The sequence below is a fragment of the Equus quagga genome, chromosome 14, assembly GCF_021613505.1.
Source record: "Equus quagga isolate Etosha38 chromosome 14, UCLA_HA_Equagga_1.0, whole genome shotgun sequence".
Taxonomy (NCBI): Eukaryota; Metazoa; Chordata; class Mammalia; order Perissodactyla; family Equidae; genus Equus; species Equus quagga.
Window position 1 is genome coordinate 7,970,984 of NC_060280.1, and position 24,745 is coordinate 7,995,728.

Here is a 24,745-nt window from a genome sequence, read left to right on the forward strand (position 1 = left end):
CAGTGATGAATATGCACAAAAATGTATGGCAAAAGGCAGAATTCTAAATCTAACATTTTACGCTTTAACCAAATTCTCTTTCTATTTTGTTAATGTAAATTCTGTATCTGTGTTCTTCTTACTGTTGTAACTTTTTAAAGGAAATACTGAATTGAAATGAAACTCTCTTTAGTGGCATGATGGTATCCATTATTGTAGTTATTTCTAAGGAAAAGTGATGAACCCTAAGGTTTCTGAGGAACATTCTTTGAGGTCTATCAGGTTTAGCATTTGAAGTGGTCGTGGATGGGAATACATACAAGCTCTTATTTCTTTACCACCTCTCACTCTCTATCTTCCAATCACCGTAAGATCACCCTACATTTATGTTTCATTCGTTTGCACTTCCATGGAAGATTTGCTTTAAAAAATGTCTCATACATAAAGAAAAATTTGGAAAAATATTGAATTATTGAACTAAGCTACAGTTCTATATCTCTTTTCTACATTGATATGAGTTGTCTGCTATCACTTATGTTATTTACTGTCAGATGCCTGCCGCCAGCGGAGCTCTTCCAGCTACACTCTTTCTAGCTTCAATTTTTGATCTGCTCTAGACCAGGAAATAACGTAACCATACTCACTGCATAAGAGTCAAAGTTCTGAGTGAGGGCTTACAAAAACAGTCCATGCATTTAGATTTTAAATATGCTGAGAGAACTTTTCACACACAAGTCAAATAAAGGCAATGGTCATTTTTGTAAGTATTTCTTTAACGTGTCTATCCTGTGAAAGCAAGAAAGGTGTCAGTCTTGTTTGGTCTTGTAGACCCTGTGCCTGGCACAGGAAGAACAAATAAACATTTCTATTGGGCTGAGTTCTTCAGAGGACTGATATTGCCAAAGCTGCAACTATTACATGTGTTCTTGCTGTAATTGCATGAGTTTCTGTGTGTATCAGTTCCTCTGAACTTACACTCCATGTGTGTAATATGACTTTCACTAGCTATTTCTTATTCAAATTACGTTGTTATTGCTCATATTTTTAGAATATTTCCTTTGGATTTGCTTTTGGAGTTGAAGTACATTCTTAAGACTTTCCTCAGCTGTGGCACATCTTTGTCATTTGAAGGCAATGTCATATTAGTATGGTAATGTATTAAAAGTGATTGTGAAATACATTGAGGAAAAATATTTTTCTGGTTTTCTATAACTTTGTTCTTGAGCCAACCCAAGAGAGTCCTGTAACAAGAAATAAGTGTGTGACCTTCCCAAGTACTCTAGTTGGATGTAGGCACCACTCCTGTGGCTGTTGTTAATTATATAATCTTAATCAAAAAATCTCATTAAGAGGTTTCCATACATAATCTGAATTTGTGTGATATTCATAGATTTAGAGTCCCTAATTGTCATTGTTGAATATTTTAGATTCCTTTCTTTCCAAATGCAAGAAAGTTCTCCTTCAACAGCATACCAAGCACATAGCCAAGAGGGATTTGAAAATTTCTTTATTTTGACAAGATGATATACTTCGGGGAAGGCTGAATTACTTATACATATTAAGCAGATATTGCCAATTCAATGACAGCAAGAAAATGAGTAATGTGTGCTAAGTTATGCAACTTGGTTTTTCATTATGCTCTCTGTAAACACTGTAAGAGTATCATTTTATGTGAAACTTCCTTGAGGTGCTCTAGGCTGACTTTGAGTAGGACACTAGATAGGGTACTGTCTAAGTCCAGCCCGTTTCATCTCAAGGTCAAGGATTTATCTTTCATAATTTGCTGAATGGATGTAAGCATGATTGCAATGCAGGTTAAGCTCTAAAACATAGGGAGAAAATGGATATCATGTGAGGAGGCTGAGAAACGCCTACTTGTAATATCAGTCTTTCCTGTCTGATTAGATTTTCAACATTAGGTGAAGTCACTGTATCTAAAATCCCACAGTTAATATATAACTCATCTCAAATATTCAGAGTACCTACTCTGTGCCACACACTGTGGTATCCCAACCAGATCTCATAAGACAGACTCAAGACCACCAGATTTCATAAGACAGACTTAAGACCGGCATTATACAGTAGACTATTGCTGTCTCTCACCCTTGACTCCCCTCTACTGTTCTTCGTCTAGAGCTCTTTCATTCATAACTAATACATATAAAAGAGTGTCTACTGCCTGATTTCATAAGATGTTCTAAAGCAGTCAAGTCAAGGTGATAGACATTAGAATAGACTCACCTGAGAGATGGTGGGGATTTGCTGGAAAGACTCTCAAGACAACCTTCTGGAGTGAAGGAAATGCTCTATAACTATAGGAATGTGGGTTTCATAGGTATATGCATTGGTCAAAACTCACTGAACTGTAAACATGAAATTTGAGCATTTCTCTGTAGGTTAATTATTCCTCAAAAAAAGGTATTTTTTTAAGGAAAGATATAAAATCAAACCAAAATGCAACTGAAGTGAGAATAAAGTCATTTCACTAAAGAATTAGAGAAAGGTTTCATAACAGAAGTAAATTTTGAGTTGGTAACTAAAGAGAAAGATATCAACAGATATTGATGATAGAGGAAATAGTAAGAAGAAAACATGACTTGTATAAAGTTCAGGGAATCCTTGGGGAATAGGGAGCGTGTTTTCAGACCATAGGGTAAATGTCTGAGCACAGGAATCACTTGGAAAGATTTCATTGAACACTTTAAACGCTAGGCTAAGCAGTATGGAGAATTTTGGAGCATTTACAATCAGTCCTTGAAGGAGATTTGGTCCTGTCCCAAACTTCCAGAAGACATTTGGTCCACACCAAAAGATCTTTTATATTTGGTCATATTTGGTCCTGTTCAAAATGTGCATGGAGACGTTGGGTCCATGCCAAAAGGTGCTTGATATTGAGTGTGTGTGTGTAAGTGTGTGTGTGTACAGTGACTAGAGGGATGGCAATATTTGCATAGCAGGTACTCTGTGCTGGGTCCTGTCAAAGCATTTTTCATTTATTTAATGATTTAAGCAAAACTATCATCCTAGGATGAAGGTACTACTAAAATCACCATTTGAAGGGGGAGAAGACTGATGTACAGAGAAGTTAAGAAACTTGATCAAAGTCACACGCCTAGTAAGTAGTCAAGCAGATTTTGATTCCAGGCAGTTGGAGCATCAATCTTCATGGTCTAAACGAAGATACTGTGCCACTGTTCCAAGAAGAGACTCAAGCCAATCCCTTGGAAAGGAGTGAAAAACGAAAGGAGAGATTAAGACAAGTCTTGTTTGGAGGCTCTGCTGTAATCAATGCATATATGCATATAAATAAAAAGACACTTAAATCTCATCCAGAAGTATTCTATTCTGAACCTTTTGGCACAGGCTGGCACTGCAGATTCTTGCTTAGCACTGTTCAGTCTGAAACGTGGCCTACAGGAGGAAGTAAGGAAACACATCACCACCGAGACATGCCCTTTCCTGAGCGTTTGAAAAAGATAGAAACTCACATTGTGACGATATTTTTCACCCTGTGGCAATCTTCTCACCTCTCCCAGGCCTAAGAGAAGAAAGTGGAATTGAAAGGGTGCTGGTGGAGAGCACACCTGGGTGTCGTTACAACGAGCTTAAACTCGCATCGTGTCAGCACTGTGTTTTGTGCAGCTTTAGGAGGGGTAGATGGAAAGCTATTGAGTGTGGTCTCAGCTGGTGAACCTTTTCAATTTCCCTTTCAGTTCACCTCAAGATTACTACCTTGAAATAGGAGGCAAGAAACTGCTTTTGAGTGAATCCTTGAGAGTTCTGATAGTGACATTTTTTTTAAATTAGCGAAGTACATAATCCACATGTTTATATTTTGTGTTTAGTCAAGTAGAAAGTCACGTAGCCTTCTCGAAAGTATCACATTATCATAGGAATAGATATACAACATTCTCTGTGGATTCTAATACACTCACAAGCATTCGTCTCAAAATCTACAGCCACATGGAAGGCAGCGAACTTAATATTGACATCTGAAATCTCTTCTTAAAACAGGAGCCATAATTACCATAAAGGGGAACACTTCTAATAAATTTGGAGGGACAATTGAAGATATTAGAAGCTAGAAAATGTATCTATTTTTATTTGCCTCTACAAAATCCATATTAATTGCAAAGGAAATTTAATGGAATTCTGTGATTTCTGGTATTATGAAAATAAACCATAAACTGAAATTACTTTGGAGATGCATCTGACAGATGCTTAGTAAGAGGCTTTCTTTTAAAAACCTCCCAAATAGCTGCTTTAAGGATTCCTGAGCTACCGAACTTTCTAACTTGAACAGCTGTAATGCAGCCAGGACATTCTCAAAGGTGTTTATCTACATCATTCATGTTATGCCTAGCCATAAAAGTGGTAGTCTCCTTTTCCAGGTTAATGAGTAAATTGTTTTCAGATTTCTCTGCATATCAAATCGTACTTTCAAAAGTAAGAAGTATAATTAACTTGGGTTCAAAATTAATCTTTAGATGTGCCCAGATAGAAGGCCACCAAGGCAAATAGATTTTGGTACTTATTAGCTCTGTACCTTAAGCAGATCAAGAGGCCCTACTGAATTTGCTTCCTCATCACCAAATGCAGCGTATCTGCCCTGCAGGGCAGTCTCATACTGTCAATGTCTTTTGAGCACTGAGAATGTACCAGACACAATTCTAGGTACTGGGTATACAGTGATGACTAGGAATGCATGTGCCAGTGGAAAAGAGAGAAAAGAAAAAATTAAAATGAATACATAAAATATTCCACCATATTATACAATATGGTGAAAAATAAAGCAGGCAAGAGAATGGATCCTGGAGTGATCCAAAAAGGTCCTCTGAGGAGGTGACATACTCAATAAAATGAGCATCAAATGTGATTATAGATACAAAATATTTGATAATTATAAGCATCTTATATGCACAATCAGACTACACTGTTGTAGCTGAGAAATGATGAGAGCAAACGATTTACATGAAATTCAACCTTAAGCTCAGTCACCGAGGATAGACTGACAGGACATTGGGAAACAGCCCAAATTATAGCTCCTAGAAATTATTAGGAGCAAACCAAAAGCCAGCTCAAGAAATTGCAGGAAAGTCCTATTCTCTAAGTTTAAGAAATTTCAGAGAAGAGCCAAGATGGCGCCGTGAGTAGTCCTCTTTGTCTCTCGCCCTTCGAGTCTACAATTATTTGGACACTTATCGCTTGACAAAGGATATCCAGACAGCATCTCAGGACGTCTGAGACACCCACGCGACTATACATCGGAAGGCGGATGGACTTTCCTCCGGGAGGATGTGGAAATAGGTGAAAACTCTCCAACCCCGACGGGCAGCCTAGTACCCGCAAGTGGCTTTCTTCCAACGGACGCCCCCAGAGGATCCACACACATCTAGGGCAGGAGCGAGAACACAACAGAGGAGCGACGGTGGAAACAGGTGACCAGAACCCTACCTAAACCCCCTGCAATTACTCCTAAATGCAGAGGGAAACTTTGGAGTTGCACACCTGAGCCCGCAGGGAGAGTCTCTCCCCGCCATTGGCGGGGAGACCCAGCCTGGTGCTCGGGGCGCCCGGAGGGTCCCAGAGAGAGAGACACGGAGGGCACGGAGATCTCCCAGCTGCCGTTGCCCGCCCCGTGGGACTAGGGAGTGCCGGAGATCTCGGAGAGGACCGGGGCGGGGGGAACTTTCAAAGGCCGGTCCTGCGACCCGGAGGGGAAGCGCCGGAGCTCCGCCCGGGCAGCAGACAAAACTCTCTGCCTGCCGTTAGCAGAGGGGCCACGCTGAGCATTCACGGCTCCGGGAGAGGCCCGGAGAGAATCCCGGAGAGAATCCCAGAGGGCGGGGCGACCCCCAGCTGCCGTTGCCCGCCCTGTGGGGCTAGGGATTGCCGGAGATCTCGGAGAGGACCGGGGCGGGGGGAACTTTCAAAGGCCGGTTCTGCGACCCGGAGGGGAAGCGCCGGAGCTCCGCCCAGGCAGCAGACAAAACTCTCTGTCTGCCGTTAGCAGAGGGGCCACGCTGAGCATTCACGGCTCCGGGAGAGGCCCGGAGAGAATCCCAGAGGGCGGGGCGACCCCCAGCTGCCGTTGCCCACCCCGTGAGGCTAGGGATTGCCGGAGATCTCAGAGAGGACTGGGGCTGGAGAGAGTTCCAGAGACCCAGCTTAGTAGCCTAGGGGGAAACCCTACAGGCTCACAGCAGCCTTAGGGAAAGCCTCTGCACAGCACCAGTAGAAGGCACCCAGCCGCCAGCCACAAGGCTGGAAGACCCCAGGGCAAAAGCAGCATAGCTAGGTGTACTAACCACAGACTGTAGAAGATGCCAATAGCTCTCCTGCGACCCATAGAGGACAAGTGAGATTTGGTGGGTGCCGACAGCAACGGAGCGACAAATATAAGTGATCCCACCCCTGGCCGTTGGAAAAGCCCATAACACCGTTGCAGACCCCAAGGAGAGAGCACATTTAGGTGGGCTGCAACAGTAGGCACCTGCAGCCTGAAGCCCCCCTGTGACGGCCCCCACGGCAGAGGAGGGAATCCAAAGGGCCACTGTGGCTACGAAGAGGGGCCCAGGCCCAGTTAGCAACTACGGACAGGGTTCCTGGTTGGTGAAATATAAACAGCTGCTCCTCCCACCGCAGCAGCTGAAACAAGTGAAAGGAGCAACTAAACTCTATTTCCATGCGGAGGCACAAATCAACAACATCAAGCAATATGAAAAAATACATTAAATCTCCAGAACAGAAAGAAAGCAACAAATACACAGAAAACAATCCCAAGGAAAATGAGATATATAACCTAAATGACGATGACTTCAAAACAGCCACCATTAAGATTCTCAATGAGTTAAGAGAGAATTCTGACCGACAACTCAACGAGTTCAGGAGCTATGTCACAAAAGAGTTTGATACGATAAAGAAGAACCAAACAGAAATATTGGAAATGAAGAACACAATAGAGGAGATTAAGAAAAATCTAGATGCTCTGAACAGTAGGGCCGATAATATGGAGGAAAGAATTAGCAATTTGGAAGATGGCAATATAGAATTGTTGCAGGCAGAGGAGGAGAGAGAAGCAAGACTTAAAAGAAATGAAGAAACTCTCCGAGAATTATCAGACACAATTAGGAGATGCAACATAAGGATTATAGGTATACCAGAGGGAGAAGAGAAGGAGAAAGGGGCAGAAAACCTATTCAAAGAAATAATGGCTGAGAACTTCCCAAATCTGGTGAGGGAGATGGATCTTCAGGTGACAGAAGCCAATAGATCTCCAAACTTTATCAATGCAAGAAGACCAACTCCACGGCATATAGTAGTGAAGCTAGCAAAAGTCAACGACAAGGAGAAAATATTAAGGACAGCCAGGCAAAAGAAACTAACCTACAAAGGAACCCCCATCAGGCTATCAGCAGATTTCTCAGCAGAAACTTTACAGGCTAGAAGAGAGTGGAATGATATATTCAAAAATCTGAAGGACAAAAATCTACAGCCAAGAATTCTCTACCCAGCGAAAATATCCTTCAAATACAATGGAGAAATAAAAACTTTCCCAGATAAACAAAAATTAAGGGAGTTCATTGCCACAAAACCTCCTCTTCAGGAAATCCTCAGGAAAACCCTCATTCCTGAAAAATCCAAAAAAGGAAAGGGGCTACAAAACCAAGAGCAGAGGAGATAAGTAGAAGGACAACAACAGAGAGTAGCAGCTCTACATCAGAACAGATTAAACCATGGGACGAGAAACAAAGGAAACTGAAGAAAACCGGAAAACAAGACACAAAATGGGAGTGGTAGGCCCCCACGTCTCAATAATCACTCTAAATGTAAATGGATTGAACTCCCCAATCAAAAGACACAGAGTGGCAGGATGGATCAAAGAACAAGATCCAACAATATGCTGCCTCCAGGAAACACACCTCAGCCCCAAAGACAAACACAGACTCAGAGTGAAGGGATGGAGAACAATACTCCAAGCTAATAATGAACAAAAGAAAGCAGGTGTCGCTATACTAATATCAGACAAGGTAGATTTCAAAGCAAAACAGAAAAAGAAAGATAAAGAGGGACAGTATATAATGATAAAAGGGACTCTCCACCAAGAAGACATAACACTTATAAATATATACGCACCCAACACAGGAGCACCAAAATTTGTAAAGCAACTCTTAATAGAACTAAAAGAAGACATCAACAACAATACAATAATAGTAGGGGACCTCAACACACCATTAACACCAATGGACAGAACATCCAGACAGAAAATCAACAAGGAAATAATAGAATTAAATGAAAAATTAGACCAGATGGACTTAATAGATATATATAGAACACTTCATCCAAAAACAGCAGGTTACACATTCTTCTCAAGTGCACATGGAACATTCTCAAGGATTGACCATATTTTGGGAACCAAAGCAAACATCAATAAATACAAGAGAGTTGAAATAATATCAAGCATCTTTTCTGATCATAACGCTATTAAACTAGAAATCAACTACAAGAAAAAAGCAGAGAAAGGTGCAAAAATGTGGAGACTAAACAACACGCTTCTCAACAAACAATGGATCATTGAAGAAATTAAAGAAGAAATCAAATATTATCTGGAGACAAATGAAAATGAGAACACGACATACCAAATCATTTGGGATGCAGCAAAAGCAGTCCTAAGAGGGAAATTCATCGCAATACAGGCTCACCTCACTAAACAAGAAAAAGCTCACGTAAGCAACCTCAAACGACACCTAACGGAACTAGAAAAAGAAGAACAAACAAAGCCCAGAGTCAGTAGAAGGAGGGAAATAATAAAAATAAGAGCAGAAATAAACGATATTGAAACAAAAAAGACAATAGAAAGGATCAATGAAACAAAGAGTTGGTTCTTCGAAAGAATTAACAAAATTGACAAACCCCTAGCCAGACTCACCAAGAAAAGAAGAGAGAAAGCGCAAATTAATAAAATCAGGAATGACAGAGGAGAAATCACAACAGATACCAATGAAATACAAGAGATCATAAGAGAATACTATGAAAAACTATATGCCAACAAATTGAACAACTTGGAAGAAATGGACAAATTCCTAGACTCCTACACTCTCCCCAAACTGAATCAGGAAGAAATGGAGAATCTGAATAGACCAATCACAAGTAAGGAAATAGAAACGGTAATCAAAAACCTCCCCAAAAACAAGAGTCCAGGACCAGACGGCTTCTCTGGAGAATTCTACCAAACATTCAAAGAAGACTTAATACCTATTCTCCTCAAACTGTTCCAGAAAATTGAGAAAGATGGAGAACTCCCTAACACATTCTATGAAGCCAACATCACTCTGATCCCCAAACCTGACAAGGACAACACAAAGAAGGAGAACTACAGGCCGATATCACTGATGAACATAGATGCAAAAATCCTCAACAAAATTTTGGCAAACCGATTACAGCAATACATCAAAAAGATTATACACCATGATCAAGTGGGATTTATACCAGGGACACAGGGATGGTTCAACATCCGCAAGTCAATCAACGTGATACACTACATCAACAAAATGAAAAACAAAAACCACATGATCATCTCAATAGACGCAGAGAAAGCATTCGACAAGATCCAACACCCATTTATGATAAAAACCCTCAGTAAAATGGGTATAGAAGGAAAGTACCTCAACATAATAAAGGCCATATATGATAGACCCACAGCCAACATCATACTCAATGGACAAAAGCTGAAAGCCATCCCTCTGAGGACAGGAACAAGACAAGGGTGCCCACTTTCACCACTCCTATTCAACATAGTACTGGAGGTGCTGGCCAGAGCAATTCGGCAGGAAAAAAAAATAAAAGGAATCCAAATAGGTAACGAAGAAGTAAAACTCGCGTTGTTTGCAGACGACATGATCTTATACATAGAAAACCCCAAAGAATCCACAGAAAAACTATTAGAAATAATCAACAACTACAGCAAAGTAGCAGGGTATAAAATTAACGTGCATAAATCAGTAGCATTTCTATACACTAACAATAAACTAACAGAAAAAGAACTCAAGAACTCTATCCCATTCACAATCGCAACGAAAAGAATAAAATACCTTGGGATAAACTTAACCAAGGAAGTGAAGGATCTATACAATGAAAACTACAAGACTTTCTTGAAAGAAATAGGCGATGACATAAAGAGATGGAAAGACATTCCTTGCACATGGATTGGAAGAATAAACATAGTTAAAATGTCCATACTACCTAAAGCAATATACAGATTCAATGCTATCCCAATCAGAATCCCAAGAACATTCTTCACAGAAATTGAACAAACAATCCTAAAATTCATATGGGGGAACAAAAAACCACGAATTGCTAAAGCAATCTTGAGCAAGAAAAACAAAGCCGGCGGAATCACAATCCCTGATTTCAAAACATACTACAAAGCTACAGTGATCAAAACAGCATGGTACTGGTACAAAAACAGGTCCACAGATCAATGGAACAGAATTGAAAGCCCAGAGATAAAACCACACATCTATGGACAGCTAATCTTCAACAAAGGAGTAGAGGGCCTACAATGGAGAAAAAAAGTCTCTTCAACAAATGGTGCTGGGAAAACTGGACAGCCACATGCAAAAGATTGAAAATCGACCATTCTTTTTCACCACACACCAAAATAAACTCAAAATGGATCAAAGACCTAAAGATTAGGCCTGAGACAATAAGTCTTTTGGAAGAGAATATAGGCAGTACACTCTTTGACATCAGTTTCAAAAGAATCTTTTCGGACACTGTAACTCCTCAGTTGAGGGAAACAATAGAAAGAATAAACAAATGGGACTTCATCAGACTAAAGAGCTTCTTCAAGGCAAGGGAAAACAGAATTGAAACAAAAAAACAGCTCACTAATTGGGAAAAAATATTTACAAGCCACTTATCCGACAAAGGGTTAATCTCCATAATATACAAAGAACTCACACTGCTTAACAACAAAAAAACAAACAACCCGATCAAAAAATGGGCAGAGGACATGAACAGACATTTCTCAAAAGAAGATATGAATATGGCCAATAGACACATGAAAAGATGTTCATCATCGCTAATCATCAGGGAAATGCAAATCAAAACTACACTAAGATATCACCTTACCCCCGTTAGATTGGCAAAAACATCCAAAACCAAGAATAACAAATGTTGGAGAGGTTGTGGAGAAAGAGGAACCCTCATACACTGTTGGTGGGAATGCAAACTGGTACAGCCACTATGGAAAACAGTATGGAGATTTCTCAAAAAGTTAAAAATAGAAATACCCTATGACCCAGCCATCCCATTACTGGGTATCTATCCTAAGAACCTGATATCAGATATCTCAAGAGTCCGTTGCACCCCTATGTTCATCGCAGCATTATTTACAATAGCCAAGACGTGGAACCAGCCTACATGCCCAGAAACTGATGATTGGATAAAGAAGATGTGGTATATATACACAATGGAATACTACTCAGCCATAAAAAAAGACGAAATTGGCCCATTCACAACAATGTGGATGGACCTCGAGGGCATTATGTTAAGCGAAATAAGTCAGTCAGAGAAAGACGAACTCTATATGACTCCACTCATAGGTGGAAATTAGTATATTGAGAAGGAGATCTGATCGGTGGTTACCAGGGAAAAGGGGGGGTGGGGGGAGGGCACGGAGGGGGAAGTGGTGTACCCACAACATGACTAACAAAAATGTACAACTGAAATTTCACAAGCTTGTAATCCATCATAACATTAATAAAAAAAAAAAGAAATTTCAGAGACTCGGTAAACTAAGATGCATCGTCTCTGACATACTCTCCTCCACGCCAGAAAGCAGTTACCCCAAGAGGAAGGGAGAAAAATCATGATTCCACAGGCCAACTCTGACAGTCTATGTCACTGCATCCAGAAGGAGAAAAGATACGTGGTTATGGAAAAACTCTGCCCCACATGTGAAGTGAGGAGGAAAGGCCATCTTGCTTTCTAAATTCCTGTTATTTCCTACACTTGTTTTCAAGAGACCACAAAGTCTTGAGTCTTTTTCCTCCAGAATTTCAAAAATATTTTAAACAATATTGTTTCTTGTGAAAAAACCCCCAACATTTCCATGGCTTTTAATAATCCCTTTTTTCCTGTAAAACAAATATACTACCCCTTCCATCTTGCTTCTTATAGATACAGTAAAGTCTCTTTTGTGACAGGAATAGATAATGGCACCACTTTAATGGAACCAAATAACACCCTTCAGCTACTGATAGTCATGCAACTTTGATGAGGATATTTGACTTCCTCCCAGAATGAGTACTGGATTCCAAGGGTAAGCATCCCAAACCTGGCAGAGGCTCTATCACCTTTTATGACAGCCTTAGCAATCACAAAATGTCCCATCCCCTGTAGCGGAGGGCCTGCCAAGACTCAAGGAGAGAGAAAACGGATGCCACTTCCTGATGGAGGAATGTCAACAATGTTCCTTAAATGAGGATATTAGAAAGCTAGAAAATATATCTATTTTTATTTTCCACTACAAAATGTACATTAATTACAATGGAAACTCAATGGAATGCTGTAATTTGGGATATCATGAAAATAACCATAACCATATATAGACAGATGTATAAGGAGATTTATCATAGGAATGGCTCATGAAGTTATGGGGGCTCATGTAGTTATGGGGGCCTAGAAGTCCCATGTCTACCCTCTGCCAGCTGGAGACCCAGGAAAACTCGTGGTGTAGTTCAGTCTGAGTCATAAGGCCTGAGCATCAGGGGACTGATGGTGTATGCCCTGTTCTGAGTGAGAAAGCCAGAGACCTGGAGCACTGATGTCCAAGGGCAGGAGAAGATGGATGTCTCAGCTCAAGCAGAGAGAGTGAATTTGCCCTTCCTCTGCCTTTTTGTTCTGTTCAGGCCCTCAGTGGGTTGGATGATGCCCACCCTCACCGGTTAGAGCAAAATTCTTTACTCAGTCTACTGATTCAAATGCTACACTCTTCCAGAGACACCTTCACAGAAACACCCAGAAATAATGTTTTACCACTATTTGGGCATCCCTTAGCCCTGCCAAATTGACATATAAAATTAGCTATCTTACAATATATTGTAGAATTTAATTAGCTCATGGGCATATTTTACTATATTTGGAAAAGAGTGAGCAAGATATTACTATAGGTAGGTTTCATTTTGAGAATAATTCACTAATAAGTATCATGATCCTTTAAGGAACTAGTACTGTTTCTCTTTTCTGATAAAAGAAGGCAGGTTAGAAAGCTCAGAAACAAATTTCATTTTTGAATCACGGAAATTCTGCCACTGCTGTGCTTATTTACTTATTCCTTGTTCAAATTTTTCTGCTTTATTAAACTTTTAGTAACATTTTAAATTTCATTTAAAGGTAGAATAGATATTTTTTAATAAATATTGACTGAATATTTAATTTCTCAACATTAATCTGCTCAGGCATATTTCTGAAACAGCCATGTGGTGGTCCATATAGATAGAAACTCAGAAGTTAGAACAGATATGTCTCTCAAATATTCACATTTAAAAATATGTAACCATTTCATTGATGTAGCTAAAGTCTATTTTATGGAATTCTTCTTCTTTCAATATGGAGAAGTCAATCACAAAGAAACTAATATTTTCAGCCCTTAATGCATTATACTAAAAGAACGTAGAAAATGTAGTCTCCTTTCTGTCTTTAAGTAGCCTTCAGATGGTTGTTAATCTTCAGTAAATCTCTGCATTTACCATCAAAGCAATATAATTTAAGTTGAGGACTTCAAGAGGCACTTGACTTTTTGTCGATAGTCAACTGCAAAGAGACGTGATTAACGTAACAGTTATGTATGATTTTCTAAAGAACTATTTTAAAAAAAGAGTAAGGCATTTTCTTTTATTAAGCCAGTTTTGTTAACACCAGTCTGAAAGCTTAATGTTCAGCTCAATAGTTGCAAAAATGAAAACAAATATTTCAGGTGTCATGTCAAAACTGAAGAGTTGATTAAAAAAATAGGATCAATAATTACATTGCATTCTTTAGTCATGTGCAAGAGGAAACACTTCCCAAGAAAGAATTTAAGCTCATTCTCAAATAAAGAGAAAAATTTAATCACTGAATGTCACTAAAGGTGACATTCCAGGTACAGTAGACACTGGGAGATAGATATCCTTTTTTTTTTAGTTTTTTTTAATTTTTTTTTCCTTTTTCTCCCCAAAGCCCCCTGGTACATAGTTGTATATTCTTAGTTATGGGTCCTTCTAGTTGTGGCATGTGGGACACTGCCTCAGCGTGGCTCAATGAGCGGTGCCATGTCTGCGCCCAGGATTCGAACCAACAAAACACTGGGCCACCTGCAGCGGAGCGCACAAACTTAACCACTTGGCCATGGGGCTGGCCCCTAGATATCCTTTTTTAACACACTTTTCACAGTACTATGGAAATTAGCACTGAGGGTTTTTTTTTGGAAACTGTCTCATTTTGGAACAAGTGATCGAATTCATGACTGTGAAATGTGAGATATGAAAAGCCAAACTCAAAAGAAATGGATCTTTGAAAAACCAGAGTGGAGAAAAAAGAAAATTTTAACATTCACAAAAATAATTCACATAAGAAGAAATGTTATATTCTGTGATATTATATAAAAATTATTCCCTCTGATAAATACATGATAGATAGATAGATAGATTGATTGATAGATAGACATGTTATGGCACAAAGGGCAGGACCTGCATGCTGCGAGATGAAAGCCTATCATCAAAAAGCAAGATGGTGGCAGAGAAAGGGCATTTTATTAAGGGATAAGCTAGCAGATTGAAAGTTGGTGGACCAGGGTCCTAAGAACCATTTTAAGGGGGGCACAGAATCTTGAGCAGTTATACAGGCCAGTGGGTCATAGGGGAGGAGGTTAGGAATGTTGACCCTCTGGTGTTACAGACAGGAGTCTCCACTCCAGATCTTCCAGTTGTTGTTGATGATGGCTATCAGCATAGACTCTCTGTCCGGGTGTCATCACATTCCTAAGGAACTGAAAAGAATGAAGTTATCATCTTATTGCAACTGGGAGGTACCTACACTAGCAGGGGTCGTAACATCTACAGATCAGGTGGGTCTCCCGGAGGGTGCATAGCCAGCTGGGTTAGTCAGTCAGAGGTCATTCAAAGTTACAGTGTGCTCTCTTTTCTACCCTATGGTTTCCCTTATGTTAACCTTGTGTTGAGCCAGTATCAAATAGACAGAGCGATAGATAGATGATAGATAATTGACAAAATAAGGAAACCTACTGAATGTGGCAGTAGAGAAAAGGGACAAAATCTTTAAAAGCACCTGGTTAAGAGAAAGTTTAAATTGAAGAAAAACAAGCTTGAAATATATCTTAAAGTTTACTCCCACTCAATTTTGCATTTCAATCCAATCTCTAACTGTCCTGACAAATTGTAATTCAGGTTATGTTTGAATGTCATCAATTTCGGGCAAAGTATCTCCTTCCGATTCCAAGGTGGGCAGTCTGAACCTCCAGAAAAATATACCATTTCCTCACCTCTGCCCCATGTGCTGCGGGCTCTCTCCTTGTGGGGAAGCTCAGTGGTGTCTGTCCTCTGCAGGCCAGGCAGGAAGCGCAGAGAAACTGCCAGGGAGCTTTCCCTGGGGACAAGGCCAAAGTAGGGGCTGGGGAGGGATGGGGGTAGAGGGTTGACCTGCAGGGACCTATTGGATTGGTCATTCAATTTCCTTTTTTATGAGTCTTTTCTTTATTTTGGCCTTTTTGTTCTATTTTCTGGGAGATGTGCTCGGTCTAATTTTACAACACTTCTATGGGGTTTTCCATTTTTGCCATATTATTTTTTACAGGTTTTTTTTTCTGTTATGGAAATTTGACTTTAGAGAAATCCACTTATTTTCATTAAGGCAGTTATTTTCTTATTTTTCTGGGGATAATTATTTTATACTTCTGCTCTAATTTATATTTAAGAACTTGGATTATCGTCATATTATTCTTATTTTCCATTCCAGAGCCACAGTCCTCCGTTGTGTGATTGAGCCTGGGGAAGTCATCTAACCAAATTTAATAACACTAACTCTCCCAGTGTTTATTAAACTAAATTAAACAAAGGACGCAGTACCTTGAATCTACCTAGTATATGTGTAGTGTGTGTGTGTTTGAAGACTAGAGGGGCTAGCGAGAAATTGCGAGTGAAGGTAGAATAAACAATAAACAAAGCAAATGTTAATAAAAATAACAAATAAACACAGTAAAATATAGGGAAATGAAAAATAGTATCTCATTGTGTTGATCTTTTTATTATTTTTGATGGCGGGGCTGTCCAAACCAGGTTCCTACTTTGCGGTGAAAATAGAATAGAGGCTCCATTTTTCCTGGAACTGTCCACTTAATAAAAAGGGAAGGGGTTATGCCAGGATCTTCCTAGAGTCCAGGAAGAGTGGTACATATCCCTCTTTTTTTCCAAGTGGACAAACAGATCATATGAAGCACAAAACATATGAATCCTACTCTCTATAAAGCGATCTCCTCTGTGAATTTTCCCATAAAATGAGAATTTTAGTGTGATCATATTTTTTTTAAGAATTAGAAGTACATATATTATTCTTTCCTCTATCACTTAAAAGCTTTTTCCCCTTTAGTGCAATTTGTTGCCCTTAATCTCTTAATGATGTTCAGTTCTCTGCATACTGAACACGAACTTCTTTTTACCCAAGCATACTTTTAATTAAAATTTAATTTTCATGGTTGAAATATTGTATTGAGTTCATATTAAAGCACAAACATTTTGCATTAATGGAACTCTGGATGATGCTAATAACAATTATTGAAAATACGTTTATTATGGCCATATTTGTGTTAGGTAGTCCATCGTTTAGTTTTGCTTCTGAATTGTCTACTCGTGCATACAAATTCAATTATTATTTTCAATATTTCTTGCTGACATTGTTCTTAAAAGTTTAATTCCTATTTTTCATACTTAATTGCTTTATATAACAATCTTAAATACAAAACAATGAAATCAGAATAAGAACTAAAAAGCTTTGACACTTTGATGGCCTTAAAAAGAGACATCCGAGTCCATAAACTAACATTTACTGAATGTCTGCTAGATCCAGATGTCACTACAGACACTTTCCAGGATCCATTTCATGTAGTTCTTACGTTCCTTTCACTCATTTCTTTTCTATAATATGCTCAAAGGGATAGTGATTACTGCAAAACCCTTTCGGAGTGAAAACAACTGATTTTGATTATTGACTTTAGGAATAACTGGGGAGCTACTTTTCCATATTATGAAATTAGTACTGTATGGGCACTAATGAGGTCAAATTTTATTATATCTATTATGAGAGTCTATGCTTTAATAGCAAAGAGCACTGAAGTCTCAGAGGCTTAACAACGCTAAAGTTTATTTTTAAAGTCATTTTTGTCTAATGTTAGCAGAGCCACACCCATTCTGTTTGGGGAGTGGGTTACATGATACATATTTTTTTCCATTGTTTGCTGTCATCCTATTTGTGTTTTCGAACTCAAAATGTGTTTCTTACAGACAGATCTGTAAGTTGGATTTTTTTTCCTCTGTTCTACCAATCTCTACCTTTTGATTTGAGTGTATAAACACTTATATACATTTCTTTGTGTCTTCTTCGATTTCTTTCAACAATGTCTTATAGTTTTCAGTGTACAGGTCTTTCACCTCTTTTGTTAAGTATATTCCTAGGTATTTTATTCTTTTCGTTGCAATTATAAATGGGGTTGTATTCTTAATTTCTCTTTCTGCTACTTCATTTAGTGTATAGAAACACAACCGATTTTTGTACATTGATTTTGTATCCCGCAACTTGAGTGTAATCCATTATTATTTCTAAAAAATCGAAGAAGACACAAAGAAATGGAAAGATATTCCGTGCTCTTGGACTGGAAGAATTAACATTGTTAAAATGTCCATACTTCCTAAAGCAATCTATAGATTCAATGCAATCCCTATCAAAGTTCCAACAACATTTTTTACAGAAATAGAACAAAGAATCCTAAAATTTATATGGAACAACAAAAGACCCCGAATAGCCAAAGGATGCCTGAGAAAAAAGAACAAAGCTGGAGGTATCACACTCCCAGATTTCAAATTATACTACAAAGCCATAGTAACCAAAACAGCATGGTACTGGCACAAAAACAGACACACAGATCAATGGAACAAAATTGAGAGCCCAGAAGTAAACCCACATGTTTATGGACAGCTAATATTCAACAAGGGAGCCAAGAGCATACGATGGAGAAAGGAGAATCTCTTCAATACATGGTGTCGGGAAAACTGGACAGCCACATGCAAAAGAATGAAAGTAGACCATTGCCTTACACCATGCACAAAAATCAACTCAAAATGGATTAAAGACTTGAATGTAAGACCCGAAACCATGAGACTTCTAGAAGAAAACATAGGCAGTATGCTCTATGACATTGGTCTGAGTGGCATATTTTCAAGTCCCATGTCTGACCAGGCAAGGGAAACAAAAGAAACAATGAAGAAATGGGACTACATCAAACTAAAAAGTTTCTGCACAGCAAAGGAAACCATCAACAAAACGAAAAGACAACCTAACAATTGGGAGAAGATATTTGCAAACCACATATCAGATAAGGGGTTAATGTCCAAAATATACAAAGAACTAATACAGCTCAACAACAAAAAAACCAACAATCCAATTAGAAAATGGGCTAAAGATCTGAACAGAGATTTCTCTAAAGAAGATATACAGATGGCCAACAGGCATACGAAAAGATGCTCAACATCATTAGCTATCAGGGAAATGCAAATCAAAACTACAATGAGGTATCACCTCACTCCGGTCAGAATGGCTATAATTAACAAGACAGGAAACGACAAATGTTGGAGAGGGTGTGGAGAGAAGGGAACCCTTGTTCACTGCTGGTGGGAGTGCAAACTGGTGCAGCCACTATGGAAAGCAGGTTGGAGTATCCTCAGAAAATTAAGGATAGATCTACCATATGATCCAGCTATTCCACTGCTGGGTATTTATCCAAAGAACTTGAAAACACAAAGGCATAAAGATACTCGCACCCCTATGTTCATTGGGGCATTATACACAATAGCCAACACTTGGAAGCAACCTATGTGCCCATCAAGGGACGAATGGATAAAGAAGATGTGGTATTTATACACGATGGACTACTACTCAGCCATAAGAAATGATGAAATCCAGCCATTTGTGACAACATGGATGGAGCTTGACGGTATTATGCTGAGTGAAATAAGTCAGAGGGAGAAAGTCAAATACCGTATGATCTCACTCGTAAGTAGAAGATAAAAACGACCAAAAAAAAAAACACACAGCATTGGAGATTGGACTGGTGGTTACCATTGAGGAAGGGGGGAGGGGGGAGGGCAAAAGGGGTGATTAGGGTCACATGTGGGGGGATGCACTATAATTAGTGTTCGGGTGGTGAACATGATGTAATATATACAGAATTTGAAATATGATGTACATCGGAAAAAATAAAAATTAAAAAAATCACTTATATACAATCTAATTACCAATAAGTTATGGTTTTCTTCTGTCGTTTTACTATTAGTTGTCTACATCTCATATCTTTTTTGTCCTTTATTCCTCCATTGGTGCCATATTTTGTGTTAGACATTTTTTATTTTACCATTTTAATTTCCTTGTTGCCTCTTTTGCTAAATTTTTTGTTATTTTCTTAATGGTTGCCCTTGGATTACAATTAACTTCTTAAAACAATGTAGATTGGATTAATACTAACTTGATTTCAACAGCATGCAGACACTTGACTCCAGGATAGCTCCAGTCCCTTTCCCACCCTTTGTGCTGTTATTGAGCTAGGAATTACATCTTTATACATTGTAAACCCGTTAATGATGTTTCACAATTATTGATGTATGCAATTGTCTTTTAAATGAAATAAGAAAATAGTTACAAGAAAAAGGATACTTACCCTATTTTTATGTTTGCCTACATAGACAAGCTGAATCAGCGCTCTTTATTTCCTGCATGGATCTCAGTTACCACCTAGTGCCCTTGAATTTCACTCATTAGTATTTTTCGTCGGAAAGGTATTCTGGTGACAAATTTTCTCAGATGTTATCTGGAAATGTCTTAATTTCTTCTACTTATTTAAAAACAGTTCTGATGCATATAGAATTACCGGTTGGCAGCCTTTTTTCTTTCATGACTTTGGATATTCCATCCCACTGCCTCCTGGCCTCCATGGTTTCTTTCTTTTTTTTTTTTTTTTGAGGAAGATTAGCCCTGAGCTAGCTGCTGCCAATCCTCTTTTTGCTGAGAAAGACTGGCCCTGAGCTAACATCCATGCCCATATTCTTCTACTTTGTATGTGGGATGCCTACCACAGCATGGCTTGCCAAGTGGTCCATGTCCACACACGGCATCCGAACTGGTTAACCCTAGGCACCTGAAGTACAACATGCGAACTTAACTGCTGCACCACCGGGCCGGCCCCTGGCCTCCATGGTTTCCAATGGAAAGTCAGTCAACATTCTTAAGGAGAATCCCTTGTATGTGATGAGTCACCTTTCTCTGACTGCTTCCAAGATTCTCTCTTTGTCTTTTGAAAGTTATGTTATGATGTTAGATTACGATGTCTCTGGGTGTCGATCTATTTGAGTTTACCACACTTGAAATTCATTGAGCTTATTTTACATGGAGAATAGTGTTTTTCATCTGATTTGAGAAATTTTATGCCATTATTTGTTTATATATATGAACATATATATACACACATATATATATATGTATGTATGTATGCATTTTGATGGTGCTGTATTTCTCTCATCTTCTTCTGGGACTTCCATTGTAATTATGTTGGAATTCTTATTGGTGTTCCACATTTCTCTGAGGCATCAACCATTAATATTTATTCTTTATAAGTTGTACTCCTCAGACTATGAATCTCAATCCACCTATCTTCAAGTTTGCTGATTCTTCTGCCAGGTCATATCTGCTATTAAATCTTTCTAGTAAACTTTTCATTTTTGTTACTTTACTTTTCAACTCCAAAATTTCTATGTGATTATTTTTTTAAAAAAATAACCTGTTTCTATTTGTTGATATTCTATCTTTGATGACATCACTTTCATATTTTCCTTTAATTCTTTAGGCAGCTTTCTTTAATTCTTTGGCTATATTGCTAACAGCAGATTTAAAATCTTTGTCTTGTCATTCTAACATCTATGCTTTCTCAGAGAGTTTCTGTTGACTGTTGTGTGTTTTTTTCTCCCGTGTTTGGGCCATAGTTTCCTATTTCTTTGTGTGCCATGTGTTTTTTATCTGTCTTTCTCATTGATAACTGGACATTAGATAACATAATATGGCAACTCTGGAAATAAGATCCCTACCCCATGATTTGTTGTTGTTGTGTGTGTGTGTTTTCTGTTTCTTTAAAAATTTTACAAAAATAATTCTATAAAGTCTGTATTCCCTGTCATGTGTGGCCACTAAAGTGTCTGCTCAGTCAGCTTAGTGGTCAGCTAGTGATTGGTCTGAGATTTTCTTAAATTACTTGAACCAATAAGTCTTCCACCCTTTGCTTGGGGTCTACATGTGTGTTGGTACAAGCCTTCAACACTTGGGCCATTTTTCTATCTGCCTTAGCCTTTGGTTCCTCTTTGCAGAGATCAGTCAAAGATGTCAGATCAGGGCACTCTCAGGTATTCCTGGATCCTCAGGAACAGGTCAGAGCTCTTCAAAGCCCTCTGTGGGCATGTCCTAATCTACAAGTTCCTTTGAATTTTTTATCTGGGATCTTGTTTGCCCCAACTGGTATTTCAGCGTTAGGCAGCTGTGCTGTCAAACAGTTACAGCGGATTGCAATCTGGGGATAAAGTTTTTCCTTGGGAAGGAGTTTTAAGTCAGGTTAGAGAACAGCAATACTCTGTGAATAGAGCTTTTTCTGGCAGCTTCAAGACAGGTCAAATAGTGACAATGCTCTGGTGACTGGACTCTGAGGAGTTCCAAACCCAGACTAGCCTCCTCTAGTGGCTACAAGGTGGTTGTTTTTCTCTCTCCTGTGGTTGTGAGGCTGCTGGTTTTCAAGGATATTGTGGAGCTGGAAAGAGAGGAATGGGATTAAGCCAAGTTAAAATATCACAAATCCTACTATTCTTATTGAGATTCACTAATTTTGTCTGAATAAGTACTCCTCAGAATGTTGTAAGCCTGTGGTTAATATCCAGAATTTTGAAATAGTTTATCTTCTTGACTTTGCCAATATTGCCATTGCTTTCATCGGGGAGCGGATTTATGGAAGTCATCACTCTTCCATTTTGGACGTCCTGCTAAAAGATTGCTTCTTGCTTCTTACTTCTTGCTCATGCTACATGGGCACCAAGTGTTGGCTAAATGTGGGCTGATGGAAGTCCGTCTTAATCTGTGCGTCAGCACTCACCTAGGAAGAGAGGAAAGGATGCAGCAATTCATGATCTGACTTCTAAAGATTCTACATAGAAATGACACACATCATTTACATCAGTATTTCTGTATTTCATTTTCTTTTGACCTGGGCAAAAAACATGACTTTGCCTAACTTCAAAGGAAGACAAGAATAGGCAATGCCTAGATGTCCCCTGAAGGCTGAGAGTTGGAAATATATAGTAAATGGCAATACTGACTACCACACTTCTAAGGCTTATTTTTATCAATAATTGAAGTCCAGTTTAATCTCTTCAAAGACCTAAAAATAGTTATTTATAACTGCATTAGTTTTCTATCAAGCTGTAATAAATTACCACAACCTTAGTCACTTAAAAAATACAAAATTATTATCTTAGAGTTCTGGAATTCAGAAGACTGAAATGGCTTTCACTGGGCTCAAATTAAGGTGTCAACAGGTCTGCGTTCCTTCTGGAGATTCAAGGGAAGAATCCATTCCCTTGCCTTTTCTAGCTTGTCATTATTTTGAACCCATCTGGAAATTCAGGATATCTCCCTACCTCAAGTTCTTTACTCTAACCACATCTGCAGATTATCTTTTGTCACGTATGACAACATGGTAACATTTACAAATGTTAGGGATGAAGAGGTGGACTCATTTGGGGAGCCATTTCTCTGACTACCAAAACAACCATATCTAAGCTAATACTATCTCCCCAAAGAAGTAAAAGTTTGTATCTAAATTTATTTTGCAAATAATTCTATGATAGAGAATACCTAGCTAGGATAGAGAGAATACCTTACTAGAAAATCAGATGATGGATTGAAATCTCAATATTTTTATTTTCTCATTAACCTTGTTGATATTATTTCACTTAGATCAGATTTCTGTAAAAATGGACAATACTAACTCTTCTAGTCCTCAATATGTGTCTGTCATTGATTTTTATTACTCAGAATACTTTGCTATGTCAAATATTCTAACAAATGCAAAACCTTTAATATTAGCCCCCAATTTCTAACATACTAACATAACATTAGTTTATATTCTAACTTACCATTTTACAGTATTCTATCACAAAAACAAATATATTTTACAAAGATATAATATCACAAAAGTTAATTTTATATTTGCTTTGTTTCTTATAAATGTTAATATTTTTCATGAGTGACATACATTTGATGACTGGATAATACATCTTCAGTGTGATTATATAGTAATTTATTGGAGCATTCTCTTAAAGTTTTATGCATAAATTTGTTTGATAAATAGCACTAGCATAGATATCCCCTAGCATATGCTTTCTACCTTTATCTGATTAATTCCTTAAGACAAATTCCTAAAAATGGATCACTGCATAATTTGAAGACAACTATGGTCCTGAAGCAAAGATTATGTTTTATCTGATTCTATGCAACTTAATTTCATTAATGATTGACTGTTGACATAAATGAATGAGTGTAGTGGAATAAGCAAGCATTTTTATAGCTCTTGAAATTTGTTTTCAAAAATTCTTTTAAAAAATATTTAATATATTATTGTAACTTCTATTCATTTGATCATATTCGGGAATTTTTAGTAAAATTTCCCAGGGGAGTGATGGGAACTCTTATCTTGAAAATAAAGAGCTGTCCAAACATTATTATCCTCTTTTTTTATGGACATGAATATTCCTTTAAATTTAACATGATAGTTCGATAATCTCAATGGCACTTTTGAATGAACTAAAACAAGTCTTAGAAGTGAAAAAGTATAATTTTGCAGTTTGTAGGCCAATCATTCATTTCATAAACGTTTTGGAACATTTGCAATCTCCCAGATACTATCACAGATATTGGATGTACAGCAGCAAATAGCGTAGTATGTTATTCTGTCATGAAGCTCATATTATTGGGAATGAGGTAGCAAAGCGGGGCAGTTCAATATTGACCACTAAGTCCAGAGTTGGAGGACAGGGGTGGAAAGGCACCTCACACCGAAGGAGTAATAAGTGCACTGAGCCATGAAAGCTCAGGTACGTCCTTGAAGTTTCTTGTGATCAATAATGTCTAGAGCATGGGTCCATGGGGATTGAGAGAGTGATATTTAGAAAGCTATCATGACTCTGGCTTTCCCTTTCACCTTTTCTACTAAATTTGGACACTAAATTTTTTCCCCCTTATCTTTATCTTTTTTCATAAGCTGTTAGCAGGAATTATTAGTTGGCTCCTTGAATTCTCAACTCTTGTTATCATAATTGTCCATGGGACCGAGGGAGCCCAGTACTTCCCTTAATGAAAACTGGTGGCCTCAAATGTCATCCCAGAATTTACGGGTTTCAGATCAATC